Source organism: Sorghum bicolor, chromosome 7, assembly GCF_000003195.3.
Source record: "Sorghum bicolor cultivar BTx623 chromosome 7, Sorghum_bicolor_NCBIv3, whole genome shotgun sequence".
In the NCBI taxonomy this organism is placed as follows: domain Eukaryota; kingdom Viridiplantae; phylum Streptophyta; class Magnoliopsida; order Poales; family Poaceae; genus Sorghum; species Sorghum bicolor.
In genome coordinates, this window is record NC_012876.2 from 48,948,296 (window position 1) to 48,962,851 (window position 14,556).

Sequence of the window (14,556 nt, forward strand, 5' to 3'; positions counted from 1 at the left end):
GTTACCTCTGCCAGATGCACCTGTCACACTTGGATCTGCTTCTTCACCGTGATACTTCCAGATGGTGTAGTCCTTGACGAAGCCATGTCGGATCAAGTGAGACTGCACCACGTTATCTTCCTGTACAAGATTGTTCTTACAGCTATTGCATGGACAAATGATGCGCTCACGACCCAAAGACACACGGTGCTTTTTCACAGCGGCAACAAACTTTCTCACATGTCCTAGAAAAGCTAAATCGTTACTGACCCTCGGTATCTTATACATCCACTCTTCCCTATCCATAGCTGCGACCACCAAGCACACACAAAGGGAGGAAAACAAATAAAGATATATGAAAACATGTGAGTAGCCCTAATCTAGTTTTATTTCTCTCCTCCATTTGGATCTAGAGATAAAACATTTGGATCTAGATCTAGATCTAGCAAACCACCTAAATAATGCAAAGGGGAAAATGAGAGTTAGAGAGTAAGAAATCCACCTCTTGCAATGCCCCCCTTCACCAAATAAAAGGGCAAAAAGATTTCCCCTCTAAGATATTAAATATTAGGGTTTTGAGGTCAAAACCCTAATAAATGAAGAAGGAGCCACGGGGAAGAAGAAGGGGCCGGGCTGTTGCTTTTACAGGCACAACCTTACTTGTGGCGGGGAATTTAAAGAAACCGCCACCGTGGCGGTCGCTGTGAAAGCAGCAGCCACGATTAATGCATTAACCGTGATGGTTCGCTTAAGCAGCCCGTCATGGTTAAAAGATTTACCGAGGCGGTTTCCCTAAAGCAACCGCCACGGTTAATATATTAACCGAGGCGGTTTCCTTACGACAACTGTCACGGTTAACGACAGATTAACCGTGGTGGTTTGCTTACAGTGACCGCCACGGTTAAAGAATTATCCGTAACGGTCGCTCGGTGGCCCAATACAAAATGTCTCCTAAAATTTCTTCTGTAGTAGTGTATTCAATTTTTTTTCATTTTAAGTAATTTAGTTTGACATTTGACCATGTTTGAGCAAAATCCATCTTGGATTTTAAACACATGTACCTAGGATTGGATAAAATTTATGCAAATGGAAAATGGACAATGTATCAAATGTAGATCTTGATGATCTCTAACAACTTTGTGTTCAAAACTATTTCATTTGAAGTCATGAAATGGGTCATGTGACCAAGTTTGAAGCACTCAATTTTGAATTTTGAAAGAATTCATAGCCACGCACCGGTTTTTGGAACCCTAGAGGCTCTCGACTTGAAAAGTCATGAAAACCAATATTGTTCCACTCATCAAGATCTACATTTAATATGCAGACCATTCTTGCATTTGACAAAGTGTTGGGAAGGTGCAGTTGAAAATCCACAATTCTCACATATAGTTTCATATAGTTTATGTGAGATTCAAGATTTGGTGAGTATTGTTTTCTTAAACTTTCTCAAATGGAAAAATGGTCTATATAAAAAGTTTGCATCGTGATGATCTCTAACAAATTGGTATTCAAATGTTTTTCATTTTAAGTAATTTAGTTTGACATTTGACCAAGTTTGAGCAAAACCCGTCTTGGATTTTAAACACATGTGCCTAGGATTAGCTAAAATTTATCCAAATGGAAAATGGACAATGTATCAATTCTAGATCTTGATGATCTCTAACAACTTTGTGTTCAAAATTGTTTCATTTGAAGTCATCAAATGGGTCATGTGACCAAGTTTGAAGCACTCAATTTTGAATTTTGAAAGAATTCATAGCCACACACTGGTTTTCGGAACCCTAGAGGCTCTCGACTTGAAAAGTCATGCAAACCAATATTGTTCCACTCATCAAGATCTACATTTAATATACAGACCATTCTTGCATTTGACAAAGTGTTGGGAAGGTGTAGTTGAAAATCCACAATTCTCACATATAGTTTCATATAGTTTATGTGAGATTCAAGATTTGGTGAGTATTGTTTTCTTAAACTTTCTCAAATGGAAAAATGGTCTATATAAAAAGTTTGGATCGTGATGATCTCTAACAACTTGGTATTGAAATGTTTTTTCATTTTAAGTAATTTAGTTTGTCTTTTGACTAAGTTTTACCAAAACCCGTCTGGATTTTAAACACATGTGCATAGGATTGGCTAAAATTTATCCAAATGGAAATATGGACAATGTATTAAATGTAGATATTGATGACATCTAAGAACTTTGTATTCAAAATTGTTTCATTTGAAGTGATCAAATTGGTCATGTGACCAAGTTTGAAGCACCCAATTTTGAATTTTGAAAGAATTCATAGCCACACACCTGTTTTCGGAACGCTAGAGTGTGTTGACTTGAAAAGTCAAGAATACCAATATTGTTCCACTCATCAATATCTACATTTAATATATAGACCATTTTTGCATTTGTCAAAGTGTTGGTGAGGTCTAGTTGAAAATCTGCAATTCTCACTTATAGTTTCATATAGTTTATGTGAGATTCAAGATTTAGTGAGTAGTGTTTACTTAAACTTTCTTAAATTGAGAAATGGTCTATATAAAAAGTTTCGATCTTGATGATCTCTAACAACATGGTATTCAAATGTTTTTTCATCCTAAGTAATTTAGTGTGTCATTCGACCAAGTTTGACCGAAACTCGTCTTGGATTTTAAACACAGGTGCCTAGGATTGGCTAAAATTTATCCAAATGGAAAAATGGACAACGTATCAAATGTAGATCTTGATGATCTCTAACAACTTTGTATTCAAAATTGTTTCATTTGAAGTCGTCAAATGGGTCATTTGACCAAGTTTGAAGTACTCAATTTAGAATTTTGAAATAATTCATAGCCACGCACCGGTTTCGGAACCCTAGAGGGTCTCGACTGAAAAAGTCATGAATACCAATATTGCTCCACTCATCAAGATCTACATTTAATATATAGACCATTTTGCATTTGCAAAGTGTTGGGAACATGTAGTTGAAAATGCACAATTCTCACATATAGTTTCATATAGTTTATGTGAGATTCAAGATTTGGTGAGTATTGTTTTCTTAAACTTTCTCAAACGGAAAAATGGACTATATAAAAAGTTTGGATCATGATGATCTCTAACAAGTTGGTTTTCAAATGTTTTTTCATTTTAAGTAATTTAGTTTGACATTTGACAAAGTTTGAGCAAAACCCGTCTTGGATTTTAAACACATGTGCCTAGGATTGACTAAAATTTATCCAAATGGAAAATGGACAATGTATCAAATGTAGATCTTGATGATCTCTACCAACTTTGTGTTCAAAATTGTTTCATTTGAAGTCATCAAATGGGTCATGTGACCAAGTTTGAAACACTCAATTTTGAATTTTAAAAGAATTCATAGCCACGCAACGGTTTGCGGAACCCTAGAGGGTCTCGACTTGAAAAGTCATGAATACCAATATTTTTCCACTCATCAAGATCTACATTTAATATACAGACCATTTTTGCATTTGACAATGTGTTGGGAAGGTGTAGTTGAAAATCCTTAGTTCTCACATATAGTTTCATATAGTTTATGTGAGATTCAAGATTTGGTGATTATTGTTTTCTTAAACTTTCTCAAATGGAAAAATGGTCTATATAAAAAGTTAGGATCTTGATGATCTCTAACAACTTGGTATTCAATTTTTTTTTCATTATAAGTTATTAAGTTTGTCATTTGACCAAGTTTGACCAAAACCTGTCTTGGATTTTAAATACATGTGCCTAGGATTGACTAAAATTTATCCAAATGGAAAAATGGACAATGTATCGAATGTAGATCTTGATTAGCTCTAACAACTTTGTGTTCAAAACTTTTTCATTTGAAGTCATCAAATGGGTCATTTGACCAAGTTTGAAGCACTCAATTTTGAATTTTGAAAGAATTCATAGCCACACACCGGTTTCCATAACCCTAGATGGTCTCAACTGGAAAAGTCATGAATACCAATATTGTTCCACTCATCAAGATCTACATTTAATATACAAACCATTTTTGCATTTGACAAAGTGTTGGGAAGGTGTAGTTGAAAATCCAAAATTCTCACATATAGTTTCATATAGTTTATGTGAGATTCAAGATTTGGTGAGTATTGTTTTCTTAAACTTTCTCAAATGGAAAAATGGTCTATATAAAAAGTTTAGATCTTGATGATCTCTAACAACTTGGTATTCAAATGTTTTTCATTTTAAGTAATTTAGTTTGTCATTTGTAATACCCGATTTTAAGGACAAAATCAGATACGCACCATATGTGAGTTTTAGAAATCAAATCCCACATATAGCTACAAAGAAGGGGTAATATCAAAAGACAATGCATAAATTATATAACGTACATAATAAATCAGAGATAACCTTAGGCAGCAAACAACAGAAAATAACTCCAACTTCGGGTATTAACTCCACTCTACAGGATCCAACAGACTGGTTGATCACAAGGCTAACACTCCTCCTGATGTATGGGGGAAATAGCAAGAGTGAGTCCATGTCGAACTCCACAAGTATAGCAACTAGATTGTATAGCTCCCACATCCTCATGATCAATGTGACATAAATAATGTAAAGCATTAAATAATTAATAATGAGCATATTTAACACACAGGAATCATCATCGTCGCAGCAAGAATCCCCAAGGCCGCTCCTGACCGTGAGCTCGGCTAGTATACTAGTTTTTAACCCTCTGCAGAGGTTGCACATCTTTACCAATGAGTCATGATTTACCCTTTCCCCCGAGGTTGCTAATCTCTTAACCCCCTTCCTAGGGAGGTCGGCAGGGATCACTATGAAGTCTTTCAAAGGTTCGTCTAACAAGTTAGGGCCGCTTGGTTTCATTAGTCAGTCCATGTGATTCACCCGCAGGAATCCACGGTCTGCTATTCCCCAATTGCGCCACAACGGGTAACCGCTAACGAGCTAGAAAAGTTACTCATACTTAACTAAAGCCAGAGCCATTATAGCCCTCATGGTTGCACTGTTGTCCTGGTTATCACTTACAGATAAATCTTCAAGTGGCTAAAAAGTCATTTTTATCATTTATTACTTAACATTAATCTAGTCACACGATCATGGTCACATAAATAAAATCCAAATGCTATACTTGCCTTGATCAAAGCTCTCCTGAGCCTGCTGATCTTGCTAGTTGTCCAAGGCTCTGATCTTGATCACTGAAGCACTCTTGATCACCACAAATTGCTCACCGTCTAAACTCCGATCATCAATCACACAAACAATCGAAGAAAAACATACACGGAGCAAACAAAGCTACAATTAGAACAGTACACCAATCATATAAAAACAATATGAAAAGTTTATAAAATGACTCTACGCATCGCTACGATTTCATAGACGTAAAGATCACGAAAATTGGAGTTGAAACGGAGAAGATATGAATTTTCTAAGATTTCCTATAGATAAATAATTAATTAAATAGGATCACGAAATTAGAAAGTTTCAAACTGAGTAAATAATTTTACTAGCATGTAGCGCTCGTGATTACGAACCTAACGCAATTTGAATGGACAAAAACGGAGTTAAAATGAGCATGTTATAAGCAAACTAAAACCAGTGGCAGAACTGTAAATAGTGAAAACGTATTTACAGCTGAACCGAGAGACAATACACTTTCAATACCTAGAAAGCGTAAACCTCGACAGCGCTTTGGACTGCGGGTTCTAAAAGAGATAAGCACAGGGGCTCTTCAACAAAATAGCCGACCGAAGGGGTATCGGCTGCTGTGATCCGTTGGATTAGGATTTGATGGCCCGGATTAGATGCAAGAGAGAGGGAAGGGAGTTTGGCCGCCGACGGTGAGGTCGGCACGGCGGCGCCATTGACGGTGGTCCAAAAGCTCACCGGAGTTGCTAGAAACGGCGATGCTGACGCCCAAAAAACAAAATAAAAACGTGGGGAGGTGGAGACGCTTACTACGAGCTCACCGGTGCCCTTAACGCGACCCGAGAGGGCTGGGAAGGAAACGGGCACGCGTGGAAAGCTTTGGCGAGATCCGCTCCTCGACGTCGGTGGCGGCTAGGGCCTCTCGGGCGCTTTAGATAAAAAAACGCGTGCGGGGCAGGGCTAGGGGCCTAAATAGTGCTCGGTTGCGCGTGTGGGCAAGAAGATCCCGTCGATTTCGGAATCAAATCGTGTCCGGTGCGGTGAAGAGCCCGGCTCGGCCACGTTGGGAAGAAGGAGACGGGAGCTGACGTGTGGGCCTCGGCCGTCAGCGGCAGGGAAGAGAGGGCCCGTCGGTCAGTCAAACGAAAAGAGAGAGGGGGGAGGCGCGCCCGTCTGTGGTTTGAGCGGGCCGGTGGCTGGGCCGCGGGGAAGGGAAGCAGGCTGCGCGCGTTCTGGGCCCGGGCGGAAGGAGAGAAAGGAGGCCAGGGGAAAAAAAGGAGTGGGCCGGGTAAAGAGAGGAGCTGGGCTGGCTGGGGTGTTTCCCTTTTTTTTTCTTTTCTATTTTATTTTCCAAAGCATTATCAAATCCATTTTAAAATCACTTTGAATTACTTTTGAACTTTAGTCAAATCACTCAGCGCAATAAAATTAATTCTCCTGCATGAATGCACAAACAAGTTGCTAAGCTCTATGATAAATTTATTTTAATGAAAAATATTATTTTCCTATATTTCATGAGCACAAAAATACAAATTAACGTAATTTCTCCTATTTTTAAATACTTGCAAACTTTAGGGTGTTACAAATCTACCCCCTTAAAATGAATCTCGTCCTCGAGATTCGGAAGTGACACGGATTCCAAAAGGGAGACAAGAACAAGATCTTGATATCTATTTCAACTTCACAACTTGTATTCCAAAAGCAACACTCATGTCTCGGGATCACAACATGTGAACAAAACTTCCATAAAATGTCTATTATTCATAGCTGATTAAAATCCATCTTGACTACCAACTTTTTGACTTATACAACTGTCGACGAAAGCTAGTCGGCAGTCTACCTTGGGGTATACCCACGGCAGTAGTTTATCGGTAGACGGTGCGCGAACTACGAACTCGATGGTGACGCAAGACACGGACAAGCTTTTTATCCAGGTTCGGCCGCCGAGTTGGCGTAATACCTACGTCCTGCGTCTGGTTGTATTGATTTGTGCTGAGAGAATATGATGTCCTAGGGGGGTCCCTTGCCCCTCCTTATATAGTCTGGAGGGCAGGGTTACAGATCTAGAAACTAATCCTAGTCGGTTACAATTGCCATAGATAATTCGATATCAATTCCTATTCTAACCGACTAGAATTCTGCTTGATCTCCACGTCTTGTTTCCTTGCGCGAAACTCCGGGCTGTCTGATCAAGCCTTGAACTCGTCTCGTAGTGGGTCAAGTTTCCTGGCTGAAGTCTCGCCGTAAGGGTATAGGGGTTTATACCCCCACAGCTAGTCCCCGAGCACCATGTATTGTGATGCAACACACCGTCTTGAGCTTCTTCGATCAGCAAGGCTTGTCGTCTTCAATAAGTGGGAAAATCGCCCAAACAATTGCAACGGTTCCTTGACCAACTCGAGAGACAGTTGATCAACATTGACATCGAAGAAACAGGTTGTTCGAAGAATGCATGGTGCTCTAAAAAAAATTTCTTTCCTGGTGAAGTGTGCCCACTTTACCTTTTTGAAAGGTAGAAGCATCAAAAAAGCAAGCAAATTCACCGCTAGGTGAAGTGTGCCCACTTAGTCCCCGAGCCTGGTAGTAGGTGACGTAGGCACGTGGTGCCAGGGTCAAAAGAAAATCCCCCAAAGTAGTTTTGAGACTGAGATGCATCGCTAGATGCATCGTACCGATGTAGTCCCCGAGCTTGCTGGAAGGCGAAGTATGAGCCTTGTAGCAAGGTCTAAAAAATTGAATTTACCAGTCCCCGAGCATGTCATGCTCGTCTGCAATTGAAAAGACCAATCGACCAGTCCCTAAGCACTTAGTGTGCTTCTTGGAATTATATGTTGCTATACTATACGACCAGTCCCCGAGCGTCGAGTGCTCAGTGGTCGGTGCATGCTTTAAAGCTTTGAGCTGATAGACTGAGCGACCAGTCCCCGAGCGTCGAGTGCTCGGTGGTCGGTGCAGTCCTTGAAGTTCCATGCAGATAGACTGGGCAACCAGTCCCCGAGCGTCGGGTGCTCGGTGGTCGGTGCAGTCCTTGGAGTTCCGAGCTGATAGACTGGGCGACCAGTCCCCGAGCGTCGAGTGCTCGGTGGTCGGTGCAGTCCTTGAAGTTCCGAGCTGATAGACTGGGCGACCAGTCCCCGAGCGTCGAGTGCTCGGTGGTCGGTGCAGTCCCCGGATTGTTGACTCACTGGCGTATGTGTCTTCTTACTTTTGAAAAGATCTTTTCAGTTAAAGTTGACGTGACGGGGTCTCCTGACGATATGTCAGACAGATGCATGAAAAGCTGCACCTGGCAACTGTACAACCGCTCTTTGCATGGTTTGAGAAAAGGAAACCATCAATTGGTACGAAAACTCCGCCGCCTTAATTGTCTATAATCATTGTAAACCGAAACGCCGCGTCTGCCGCATGGCCTGCCCACTTCCCGAGAATACAGGAAGTGGGAGAGGTGGGGTCGCGGGTTTATAAGGGCCTAATAGGACCTCCTGTACCGCTTCGCCTGCCATTGCCTTCAAACCTTCCGCTCTCATCTTCTCCAATCTCCTGCATCTCCCTAACTCCAGCCCACATTCGCACCTCTAATGGCGAAGAGCGACTCCAGGAAGAGGGCCGAACTGATGGCCAAGGAGTGGAAGAAGTCTCGCAGCACCACAAAATCTCTTGGTGACCTCGTCGATATGGGGCTTCTGCACGGCGCAGAGCTCGGCGGCTGGAGGGCACCGGAGGGGGAGAGCTACCCCGACCCTCGCGCCGGTGAGATCGTCGTTTTTGAAGATTTCGTTAAGAGAGGCTTTGGTGTTCCTGTTCATCCTTTTCTTCAAGGTCTTCTTTTGTACTATGAGATCGGGATTTGCAATCTGCACCCGAACTCAATTCTCCTTATTTCCACCTTCATCCACCTGTGCGAGGCCTATGTTGGCATAGAGCCGCACTTTGATCTTTTCCGGTATCTTTTCTGCTTGAGGAAGAAGGGAGCAGTTGGAGGCTCCAAGGTTGCAGGTGGAGTATACCTCAACCTTCGTGATGGGATGAAGAATCGCTACCTGCACTGCCCATGGAACACTTCCTTGACCGAATGGTACAGGAAGTGGTTCTACATCAGGGAGGAACCGGGCAGCTCCACGTTCTGCGACGTGGGATACATTCCCGAGAAGAGGGCGAGCTGGACCGACCGACCGGAGTTCGACGGTCTAGTGGCGGATCTCATGAAGCTGATCGACTGGTCGCGCCTAGACGGGCTTGGCGTGGTCGGCAACTTCATTTGCCGCCGGGTGATGCCCTGCCAGAAGAGGGTGCACTCGGCGTACGAGTATGCCGGAAGCGCAGACCCGACCAGGATGCGGTCGGAGATCTTGGAGAAAGCGGAGGTACAACAGCTGTTGAACGAGCTGTTTAACTTCGCGGATGGGGGCTTCATCCGTGGCAGTGATCGGGTGCAAGCCTTCAAGTTAGGACGACCAGCACCAAAGGTATGTAGCAGATTCTGTTTGAGCATTCGTATATCGTCTGCAGTTGACTCATCTCTGTTGCTTTTGCAGGTCGGCGATGTCGACCGGTGCACAGTGTATGTATCACTGGCACCGGGGATGGAAAATCCTGCGGGAGAGGTCCCGCCAGAGGAGGACGCTGCTCGGTGTACTCATTACACCAGCAGTGAGGAAGACCGAGCCCGCCCCGTCCCGACCTCCGAGGAGAGGGTAGCGGGGAAAAGGCCATTGCCGGCAGATCCCTTGCCGACACCGGAGCTGCCGGCAGATCTCCCGGCGGAGAGCAGCCAAGCACCGAAGCGTCGTCGGCTCGTGCGGATCGTCGACGACGACGACGACGAGGAGGCTGCGCCGTCGTTGGTCCGACGGCCTCGGAGCCGCCCAGACACTGCGCCGGTCGCCACTGATCGAGTGGCCAGCGGCGCCGCTGCCCCGCAAGTTGCCGAGACGGGGGCACAGGTGCCGACCGGCCGGGCGAGGAGGAGGTTCACCGCGACCCACCGTCGGTCAGACCTGTAAGTGTTCGACTTGCGTATTTTGGACTCATCTTTTTTTTTTAACTTTTGTTCCTGTAGTGCGGCATCGGATGTCGACCCTGGCCAAACTGCCAGCCAGGGAACGGGCGAGCCTGCCCGCGGTTCTGGGGATGCGGCCCCCCAGACCACAGAGCAGCCAACAGCTGCGGTCGCGCCTGGGAGCACCGAGGGGCTCCCAAGCGCGGCGCCGACTACAACAAGCAGCCCGACCAGGGCTGGAGAGGCTCCCCCAACTGACTCCGCAGAGAAGGGAAGATCTCCGACCGCTCCTCCTGCCGGGGGGAGTGAAGTCCCCCCGCCGCCCCGAGCAGGAGCCTCTTCGGCTGCGGGCTCCCCAGGTCTGGTCCAAGGGCCAGTAATGCCTGGGACCACCACCGGGGGTGACGCAGCACAGGAGGAGGAAACCCGGGCGGCCTCCGATGACGAGGTGGAAGAGATCGAGGGTCGTCCCCGTGATGGCCGCCAACACGTGTATGTGTGGCGCCAACGCGGGGATCACTTTATCGGTCATGAGGAGCTCGCCGAGACCGAAGAGGCCGCCAGGGTGGAGCGCGCGGCCAAGCGCCTTGTCGACGAAGTCAAGGTAAGCGGCTCTTTGTACTGCTGCGCATTCTTTTGCCTTGTCTTGCATGGTCGTTATATGCTTGCTTTGTAGGACGTAATGAAAACGGCGAAGTACCGGAAACGGTGCTTTGACCAGATAGAAAGCGTCATGGCCGAGAACAAGGCCCTTGCCGCGGAGGTAGACCGGTTGCGCGCGGAGGTCGGAGAGAAGGTGGTCGAGATGAGTGCCGAAAAGGAGCGTCGTCTCGACCTCGCTCGTCGTCTGGCCGACCAGTACCGGCTGCAGGAAGGTTAGTCACACGCTCCGAGCAGCTCCGCGTACTTGTATAGTTTGCTTTGCTGACCAGTTTAGGATTCACGCAGACTTGGAGGAGGAGGTGGCGAGCCTCCAACAAGAGAAGGAGCAGCTCAGCCAACAGCTCGCCGGTGCGCTGGAGTCCGGGCGGCGAGCAGAAGAGGAATTGGGTCGAAAAGACCGGGAGCTATCTGGTAATGAGTGCCGCCTTGTTGGTTGCTGCCTGCCCCTTTATTTGTCTGGTATGCCGAAAGTAACGTTTCGTTTCGTTTGCAGTGCTCAAGGTGAACACCAAAAAGCACCTGGATGAGCTGATCAAGGACTGGGACTCCTGGAAGGTCAACTGTTGCAGGATCTGGAAGGGAGTGTCCCCGGTCCTAGACCTGATCAGTCCCGAGCTCCCGGAGAGCCAGCCCCGCGCGCCGCAGTTGACCCCGGTCGAGAAGGCGCAACGGGCGTGGGATTGGCTCCAGCAGTTTGTGAAGGACGCCGGGGAGTTTGCCAGCGCGCACGTCCTCAGCATGGTGCGCGCCCACTACCCCCTGGTCGACTTGAGCAGGCTGGAGAAGGGGTACCCGAAGGAAGTCGGCCCACAGGAAGCGGACGAACTTCGAGGTAATCTGCTGGACTTGTCGTCGACAGTGATCGGCGACATCAATCTGTGCGGAACGGCCACTCCTCCAGACCAGCCGAGCTCAGATAGGTCGGCCAGGGAGTTGTCGGGCGCGTCCGTTGCGGGAGATGGGCGGTCGACGCCTGCGGTCTCGACCAGCCAGGCGCCGGTGGCCCCGACCCCTTCGTCCGGGCAGCAGGGCCAGGCGGGTGATCAGCCCGAGCAGCCAGGCCAATAAAGTAGTCTGTAGGAATAGACTAGTGTTTGCCCGTCAAGGTATTTATTGTAAACTTTGTATGTAAAGTTTGTAATAAAGTTTGCTTTTTGTCATGACTGTTGTTTTGAGCGCTGTAAGAATATGTGAGTGACGTGTCACCGTATTTTTCTTGGTTGTCGCTAAGAGCGTCCGTTGCAGGAGTTTTGCCGAGTGCTGTGTGTGACAAGGTATGGGCCAAAAATAGAGAATTTCATTATCAAAAATTATGAGATACTTACAGAAGAAAGTCATTAAAACTTTATGGATAGAAACGTCGCAGTTTGTCGATGTGCCAAGAGTTAGGCACTCGTGTTCCGTCTGGGTATGCCAATCTGTAGGACGTAGGTCGTGTGACCTCGGTCACCACGAAGGGTCCTTCCCAGGGAGTGGATAGCTTGTGCATTCCCTCCTGGCTTGTTTTCCATCGAAGCACCAGATCGCCGACCACGAACGAACGGTCCTTGACATTCCTGTTGTAGTATCGCCTGACTGCTGCGAGATACTTTGCTGTTCGGAGACACGACACTAAACGCTTTTCCTCCATGCAATTGATTTCGAGTCCTCTGGCGTTGTCGGCGGTCGCCTGGTCGAAGTGCTCGATTCTAGGAGATCCGAAGTGTATGTCGGACGGCAAGACCGACTCTGCACCGTACACCATGAAGTAGGGAGACACCCCTGTGTTTCGACTGGTCTGAGTTCGGAGGCCCCAGACCACAGCCGGCAATTCTTTCATCCATCGACCGGGTGCTCTGTCGTTTTCGGTGTACAACCTTTTCTTTAGGGCGTCAACGATCATTCCGTTAGCACGTTCAACTTGACCGTTGGCACGTGGATGTGCCACTGACACATATTTTATGACTATGCCTCTGTCATCGCAGAAATCCCAAAAAGTGGTGCCAGTAAACTGAGTGCCCAGGTCGGTGATTATGCTGTTCGGAATGCCGAATCTGTGTATGATTGGATTGAGGAACTCCACAGCCTTCTCGGAGGTTGCTTTGACCAGGGGCATGTATTCAATCCACTTGGAGAACTTGTCGATTAACACGAAGACAAACTTGAAATTGCCTGGGGCTGGTTTGAATGGTCCGATCATGTCAAGCCCCCAGCAAGCAAAGGGCCAAGACGACGGGATGGTTTGAATTTCATGGGCAGGTACGTGGGTCCTCTTAGCGAAAAACTGACATCCTTCGCAATGCCGAACCAGTTTTTCTGCGTCGCTGACCGCGGTTGGCCAATAAAAACCTGCTCGGAAAGCCTTTCCGACCAGCGTTCTGGATGCGGCGTGGTTGCCGCAGGATCCGGCGTGTATGTCTTCGAAGAGCTTGATACCATCATCTTGGGGTATGCACTTGAGCAGTACTTCGGAGCTTGCGTTTTTCCGCATGAGTTTTCCGTCGACCAGGATGTAGTTCTTTGATCGTCGGATGAGACGCTCGTTCTCTGTTTTGTCCTGAAAGCCTGTCCCGTCTGATATGTATTTGATGAACGGGGTACGCCAGTCACGCCCACCAGTTGTCGGAGTGGCGTCATCTATGAGCATTGCCTCGGTGGGTCGTTTGTCGACTAGGGGGGAGCCTACGCTCGGCTCATGGATGTCCTGGACGAAAATACCTCGCGGGATTTGGGCCCGAGACGAGCCTAACTTTGACAACGCATCTGCTGCTTGGTTCTTATCCCGGACCACGTGGATGTACTCTATGCCATAGAAGTTAGTTTCCCATTTGCGAATTTCTTTGCAGTAGAGATCCATCTTCTCGTGGGTTGCGTCCCACTCCTTGTTGAGCTGGTTGATGACCAAAGCGGAGTCGCCGTAGACATAGAGGCGCTTGACCCCCAGTTCGACGGCTAGTCGTACGCCATGTAAGCATGCTTCGTATTCGGCGACATTGTTTGACGCCGGAAAAAGGATCCGAAGGACGTAGCGGAGTTTGTCCTTGTTGGGTGATACGAACAATATCCCAGCGCCTGCACCGTTGATGTTCAAGGACCCATCAAAGAACATTGACCAGTGGTCTGAGACATCTGGAACGGAAGGCTCGTTGAGATCCGTCCATTCGGCAATGAAATCGACCAGGGCTTGAGACTTGACAGTGGTGCGACTCTGGAACTCTAGGGAAAATGGACATAATTCCATTGCCCATTTCACGATTCTGCCATTGGCGTCTTTATTGCGCAGGATGTCCCCGAGAGGAAAGCTGGTTGTCACCAGGACTCGATGGCCGTCGAAGTAGTGCTTCAGCTTTCTTGACGTTATCAGGATGGCGTATATAAGCTTCTGTATTTGTGGGTACCTAGCCTTGGATTCGTTTAAAACTTCGCTTATGAAGTAAACGGGTCTCTGGACCTTGAAGACATGACCTGGTTCATCTCGCTCGACCACTATTGCCGTGGAAACAACCCTGTCGGTTGCAGCAATGTAAAGGAGTAGGTCTTCATTGGGCTGAGGCGCTGTGAGGACAGGCGGTGAAGTGAGGAAGGTCTTAAGCTGAGTGAACGCAGCGTCGGCTTCCTCTGTCCAAGAGAATTTTTCTGACGCTTTCAGTAGTTTGAAGAAAGGGAGGCCTTTTTCTCCCAGCCTTGAGATGAAACGACTGAGGGCGGCCATGCATCCGGTTAGCTTCTGAATATCCTTGACGTTCTTCGGTGGTCGCATGTCGAGTACGGCTTTGACTTTTGAAGGGTTTGGTCGTATGCCATCGCGACTGACGACGTTGCCGAGCAG